This window comes from Lytechinus pictus, chromosome 10, assembly GCF_037042905.1.
Source record: "Lytechinus pictus isolate F3 Inbred chromosome 10, Lp3.0, whole genome shotgun sequence".
Classification (NCBI taxonomy): Eukaryota; Metazoa; Echinodermata; class Echinoidea; order Temnopleuroida; family Toxopneustidae; genus Lytechinus; species Lytechinus pictus.
The window spans coordinates 20,111,918-20,119,312 of record NC_087254.1 but is presented as its reverse complement, the minus strand read 5'-3'; the positions used below and the strand labels follow the sequence as shown (position 1 = coordinate 20,119,312).

The following is a 7,395-nucleotide window of genomic DNA, read 5'->3' as shown; positions in this document are numbered from 1 at the left end:
CCAGATCAGCGTTGCAAAATCGTGTGCCCCATCCTTCCTTTCCCCTCAAAATATAAATTTTATGTTATAATCGTGGTCCTTCATCTATTACAATGTTGCCTGGTTAGTGTGAACATGCCGGAATAGAAACACGAAAGTCAATAGAGACATTTCGAATTACGCCATCATTACAATGTTAACACACCGTCCCTTCTCTTGTTTGCACGTCTTAAGTGCCCTGGTAATAGAAGATTCTTAGCAATTACGACCATTTAAAGCGACCCTGCAAGAGACTTGGTATGCTCAATTTAAGAGAAGTTCTTTGGTCATAATTACGTTGAATCTTTACACGGAAGAGAAGCTTGTTTTTCTCCGATCGACTAGTTTTTATTGCTTCTTGTCAAGGAGTATTAGGTACATTATTTTGGTGTCTGTGGCATTGTGAACCTTCTAATGTTGATAGGACGGCGAATGCATGTGGATTAATCATGTTTGTTGGTGGTTCTTATGTCTTTTTCAAAAGATGATAACTTCTGCTTTATGTGATGTCTATTTTGTGATTTAAGTATTGCTGGGAACATTGTATGTTTGGTTCATAGTGAAACTGTACTTATTGAAGACTGTTTGATATAACGTGTCAAATTGGTTTTACCAAGCGCCTGCAATGATATGACGAGGTGAGTTTTGCGATCGTGATTGGAAAATGTAAGAGAAGTGACTGAAGTAACTCATTATATCCATAGAAAAGTATTGCCTATCCCACTAGATTCTTTCAAGTAAATATTGAATGTCGTAAGTGTTGTTATTTATATCACATAATGCACGATCTTTTATACATTTTTTTTTTATTTCATTTGGGATCATTTTCAAATGCAAATCATTTTTTTGCTTTAGTACATGTAGGTCATCATAGAAAAAATTCAAATTTTTTCCTTTTTTAAGTTCAACGTTTTCATTTTTTTTCTTTTTGAGGAGATCATAACATACAAAAGAAAAAAGAAAAAAAATCTAACCATAAATTAATGATTTTGGTCACGAGGCGTCACGCAGTTATACCCGTATAAAGTGAACAATTTGATTTCAAGACTTCAAAGAAAACGGTCATAAAATTTCGCCACTAAATATCTGCGCATTCCACAAGTTATATTTGATGAAAATCATGACGAGAAAGTTACATGTACAGGAATATTTTTGTAATATTATTTGCTTTGTTTGTCTTATTGTTCTTCTTCTTATATACATGTACAACAAATTTTGTAATCAAATGCAAACTTTAATATGCAACTTCCAACACCGTTTGAGAAATATATAGGACTTTTCCCTTTTCTTTTCATTTGAAGACATAGCTTTATGTATATTTCTCTTGATTGATGATTCCATTGATCCCGAGGCATAATTACTTGCGGCTGTTTTATCTGCTTTTCAAATGGAAGTAACAATATTGTGCTACATTTGCGGGCATGCACGCTTTCTGAAAACAGTCTACTCAAATTACATACCTTAATGAGGGAACTTATTATGATATTTGTTTTTCCTGAACAGTTTCTTGTCAGTTGAAACAAAATATTTTATTGGAACAATAGAACTTATTGACTTTGACGAGATCCTATACTCATTCCAGGGACCACGGAAGAGGGGGTGGGTGCTTGGTGGGGACTTCAGCCCCCCCCCCCCCCACAAAAAAAACGTGTACAAAAAATGACCATATCATCATGATGATTGTGATGTTTTGCATGGTCAGCCCCCCCCCCCCCCCACTTTGAAAACCGTTCCGGGGCCCCTGCATTCTATCTGTAGTGGACCTCTGAAATGCAGGCTTAGCTCTTCAAATCTTATTTATATAAGCCAATACCTCGAGCCTTGTTCTTCCTCCCAGATCATCTTTCCGATGAGTAGTCCTGTCTGGGCTACAATTTGTGCAAGTATGTTTAAGCATGGAGGTAGTCATAATTATGCTCACCGTTTATCTCCCAAAATGAATTGTAATGTGCTCTTTTAATAGTTTAAGGGATATTTTTTGTTTTAAATTTATATCAGCACTAAAGTTAACGTAACAAGAATTTCGAATATTGAGGTTTGAAGATATTCTGCTGTGGCTATAATTGTCGACGAGTAATAATTGAAGTCACTCCAAAGTACATAAATTCCCACTTCAAATTCACATTGGTATATATTCCCCATTTTCTTAAAACTCCGCTTCTTTTTAAAGAGAAGGCTTTCTAAATCCACCCGTTCTGAGCGAATGTGTGATAAAACGTGATCGACGCGGCGTCTCAACTCGTCGTCACGTGACCGGCTATACCGCGCATGAAATGCTTCGTGAATGAAAATGGGGGGGGGGGGGGGTCTATGAACAAATTAAGTTTTCGCCAGGCATCTATAGACTTTCTCTCCCCACTCATGTTACTATCCGAAGATTGAAGCAAACAAAATGCCTTTGACGGAGGATCCATGCATAATTATTACATCTTCACTTACTTAGTTTGGGGTTGGAATTACGTGAGGGAGGAATAATGATTGTACGAAATCTGACTGATGTTTGAGAAAACACTATGTTTGATAATAATCATTGGTATCAATTTCATTTCAAAGAAATTCATGCTTATTAAGAAAATTTTTGAGACAAAGGCAGTTTTGGGGCATTTGTATTTTGAATATGATAATACACACCTCTGAGATTGTAAATATCGGAAGGCATGGAAAGAAAAATTTATCTTTCAACTGCACTCGACATCGCTCTCGAATGTCTGACTAATTTAATAGGGTGAGTATCAATGGCAAGTTAAAAAGCAATCGAATATCTTTATTTTATCAAGCCGTATATCATGAACCAATGTTACTTGAAAGGAAATATCCTTCACATTTCACTGCAACGAGGTGGGAGGATAGAATGGTTTCAGTTTACCAAGGCTGATACAGTGAGTTTTTTTCTCCAATAGACAACTCCTTTTTCGATCTGCTGCAAAATACTCGTGATCTACGAGTCTGTTATGTGTTTATATCACTGTTTATACTGGTAAGTGATTGTTGATGTAGTAAACCACTAAAACAGTATGACCATCATACTCAGAGGCGAATCCCCGATTTTCCAAGGGGCGGGGGGGGGGCACATTTTCCCGGGGAAAATATGACAAACAAAATACAAAAACAAAACAAAAAACAAACAAAAGTCTTTCAACTGAAAAATAAAGACATTTCGTCCTCTAAAAAAATTGACAAGCAAAAAGAAAAAGAAAAAATATCTTCACTTTCTAAAGGGGGGGGGCACACTTCTGTTTAACGACGTTTTTACATTACACAATTTAATATTGCCTCTCAAGGGGGGGGGGGAACGGGCCGGCTTTGCCTAATATTTGGTTAAAACGCCGTAATAACTGTAATGTTGCGCGTTCATCCATCGTTATATGTGAAACAATTTCTATTCCAAACGTGTAATAAGATCATGCTAATATCCCTCTTATTCCAATATTGGGTAAATCATGCTTGTATCTTTTCTTTAGCATGTTAAGGACGTTTATAAAACAAAATCATTTGGTAGTCATTGGTCTTACTTTTCATAAAAAACGGTTAGCTTTCGTCCGATTTTATACCGACATAGAAGATGTAAACACCTCTTGGTTCATACTGCATTGTGGATCTGGATAGGTTAAAGAAATACTGATACTGTTTTTCCTTCCGCCCAAACGATTAGGTTAGCACAGGTAGTTGTCAGGAAAGGTTAGATCAATGGTTTTGACTATCACTTGGAAAGGGCAAGATGAATGTTAAAAGGTCGTTAAATTCTGGGTAGGCACTTTAAAACCTTGCTAAAGGCGGGGGGGGGGGGGGGCTGAGTGAAATATTTGAAGGACGTAATTTAAAATCATGATTTATTTTATTCATTCAGTTTTATTTAATAACAGGGTAGTCCTTTCAGTGTCCAGAGGCCTGCTTTCCAAAAGAGCCCGTTAGACATTGAACGATTGACAGAATAAATGAATTCCTACAAAGAAAAATACAATACACAAACAAAATTACATAACTCCTCAATGCTATCACATTAAAAGAATTGAAACAAACAAAAACCAAGATTAAGATCGAAAGACAATTTAAAAGACAATGAGTATTAATGAAATAAAGAACAATCACTTAAACTTAAAGTGAGTAAAATAATGAATAAGTTTTAAAACTGAAAATTTAATATGCAATGAATATTATTAATATAAAATGGCATAAAGCACAAAACATACAAAGAGAAATAACGATCAATTACGACTGAAACATCTAGAAGCAAGTAACATGCATTGTAAATAAACTACAGTACATGTATAAGTGCCAGAGAGATAAGTGGGAAGGAGTTTGGGTTGTACTACAAAAGTACTTCAAAATCAGTGACATTTAGGGAAAGTCTCCAAAGTCATGCTTTGGGAGTTTCGATGTCATTGACACTTGGAATACGTGGTCTTAGTTATAAAGCCTGTACTTAGTACTCGGTAGATTTAATTATTTGACTCTTTAACAATCTTTCACTGACTAAGGGGCATTGACGAGACGGATTTATTCTTTAGAATAAAAAATGATCTAATAAATCCACATTCCTTTATGGTGATTATGTCCACCATTCCGTTAATATGATTCTATTCCCTCATCCTTGTCATCCATTGGAATAAATGTATTATACACTGTTGGTCATAAAGGTGGAATTTTTTTTTTCACCAAATTTTCACAGCGTAATTATTACAACATGATTTTAATATGGCATTTATGGTGCATGATAACCACTTTACTTTATTATTCTGCCTTTTACACACGTTTGACAGTGATATTTTACAAGTTTATGTCCTAAGCGATGGATGTCATGAGCAAAGAACAACAATGACGACAATTTACAGTAAATTAAAGGATTATGAGATATTTATTTTCAATCTCTCTAAGTTTTCCAGATGACTTCTTTTTGTGATTTCATGGACAAATTTGCATCAAACTTGAGTCATTGTTCTTACTCAGTCACTAGTATCGGGTATGTCCACCCCTGGCACGAACCAGCGCATGCAGACGTCGTGGCATGCCGTCCACTAGCTTGTTGATGACGTCAACAGGCATAGCGTCCCATTCTTCCCTCAGAGCATCTGCCAACTCCTGCAGATTTTGAGGAATGACCTCTCTATCGTTGATGGCTCGGCCTAGGGCTTCCCATGCATGCTCTATGGGGTTCATTTCCGGCGAACAAGCTGGCCATGGCAACTGTACGACGCCCTCTGCCTCCAGGAATTCCCTTACTGCAGCGGCCCTGTGCGGTCTAGCGTTGTCATCCTGCAGTCGGAAATTGTGCCCATACACTCGTCTTGCATATGAAAGACAGTGGAACTCCAAGATATCCCTGTAGGCGGCGGCGTTGACGTTTCCGTCCGGAACCACCAGTGGCGTTTTCCCTCCATAATGGATGCCGGCCCATATCATCACTGAGCCGCCTCCGCCTTGAGTCGTCTCGTGGATACATTCATCGCGAAGGTTTTCCCCGGCTAATCGACGAACTCGTTGTCTCCCATCCTTTTGGTCAAGGATGAACCGGCTCTCGTCCGTGAAGACCACATGTTGCCAATGTCCTGGATGAAGCCTTCTGTGCTCCCTAGCCCAAAGAAGACGAGCTACTCTGTGGCGAACAGACAGGCGTGGACATTTGGTCAACCGTCGTGCTCGGTAACCATGTTGGAGCAATCTGCGATTAACAGTTGACCGGGAAACGTTGATCCCATGATATCTCCTCCACAAGCGACGAAGACGGCTCTTGGCAATTTCCGGTTTCTGCGGCTGAAATTCAACAGTTGGCGATCATCTCTTCTTATGGTCAATCTGGGACGTCCTGGAGATTTCCGTGGCGACACATTCCCCGTCTCACGTTGACGTATCAGGATCTTAGAGACTGCACTCTGTGATATCCCTAGGACTTCTGCGATATCAGTCTGCTTGTAGCACCCCTGTCGCAGTGCTACCACTCTCTCGCGTGTTGCTGTTGCCGTTGGACCAGGCATAGTCCAGGGAACGTCTCTACCGATTTTTAATTCAAACGGTACAAGGAACTCGAAAAAATGCAACCTTCTTATACACAGTGCTAAATCAGGGAAAGGGACAGAATATCATATGCATAGGCTTTTATAGTCTACAATAAAATAATTTATTACGTAATCCAAATTTCTCATGTCATAATGTCACCTGTGTAATGGGGAAACATTATGTAATCACTCAATTACCATTTTGTCTACGCGTAGCCTTTCAAATACCAACAAAACTGTCGATTTTTATGCAAAAATATTTTATTCCACCTTTATGACCAACAGTGTATAATATACATCCGATTGGGCGGGGGGGGGGGGGGGGGTTCTGAGATAATTTTTCAATATTTCAGAGATGAATGCTCGTTATTGAACAAAATGTGCAAGTTTTGCTACATGATGTCTTGCACGCACTCAATGTCGCTTTATTTATGCGTGTTGTTAACAAAATAACTTATATTTTTGTAAACATGTAATCTAAGACCTCGCTGTGTCAAAAAGATATCTATATATCACTACTGCAAGGTATGATGAATAAAACGGTGCTCATAAACAATTTTTGAGAGCATTGTATGTCTACTTGCTCGGGGTATATACGTGGAGGGAATACATTATTTTTATTAATACATTCTATTGGAATTTAGAGTTGTACTACTTCAAAATAGAATTATACGTTTTTAACTCTAATTTTGTGTTAATCATGTAGTTCGGAAGTGAATAAGAAATATTACAACATATATAAGGGACACCAATGCCATCCACGATACAATCTGTTGGGTATGGTTAGTTGGCGAAATAAACATTCTGAGTTTTTAACCCAAAAATTATAAAAACATGTATTATCGTTTCATCGATGAATATTTAACACGTATTTTGAAAACAAACATTATAAAAGAGTGGGTATAGTTGGTTAATTTTGTCGACTTTGTCAACTCGGCAAAACGATCACCGCAGTTCTGACGACTGATAATGACTGCCAGCATGTATTTCGATTTTTAATTCTAAACTCTAATGAAAACAATAATGTTTAATAGACATATTTAGCTAATACTGGCTCATATATGCAAGGATTCAATGAAAATGTGATCATACATAACTTCTATAGTTTCCCTGATTGCAAACGACCGATATACATTCTAAATTAACTTTTGGCCAACTATTTCCCTGTTAACTTAAGGAAGTCTAGTTTTAGATTGTAGAAGACGTGTTGGTAAATGTCAATATTCATGCAGTTCCAGGTGCACACAGCACTTGGATTAACTTACGCTGGTTATAGACGTTTTACTGTATATCATCTTAAGATATAGTAGGATTTAAGATGTAGCGAAGAAGCGCCTTGATGGGTATGTCCCAGGCTTCTATCTGCATATCGTATCCAGATATC

At 37.7% G+C, this 7,395-nt stretch overlaps 1 long non-coding RNA gene across 1 annotated transcript in view; it reads left to right on the top strand.

The window, feature by feature from the left end:
* The first annotated feature begins 361 nt into the window (after positions 1 to 361).
* The window catches only part of LOC135155673 (uncharacterized), a 30,811-nt gene continuing 23,777 nt past the window's right edge, over positions 362 to 7,395 (top strand). Inside the window, exon 1 of the long non-coding RNA XR_010294848.1 lies at positions 362 to 656. This is a non-coding gene — a long non-coding RNA (uncharacterized LOC135155673). The remainder of the gene's footprint in view (positions 657 to 7,395) is intronic.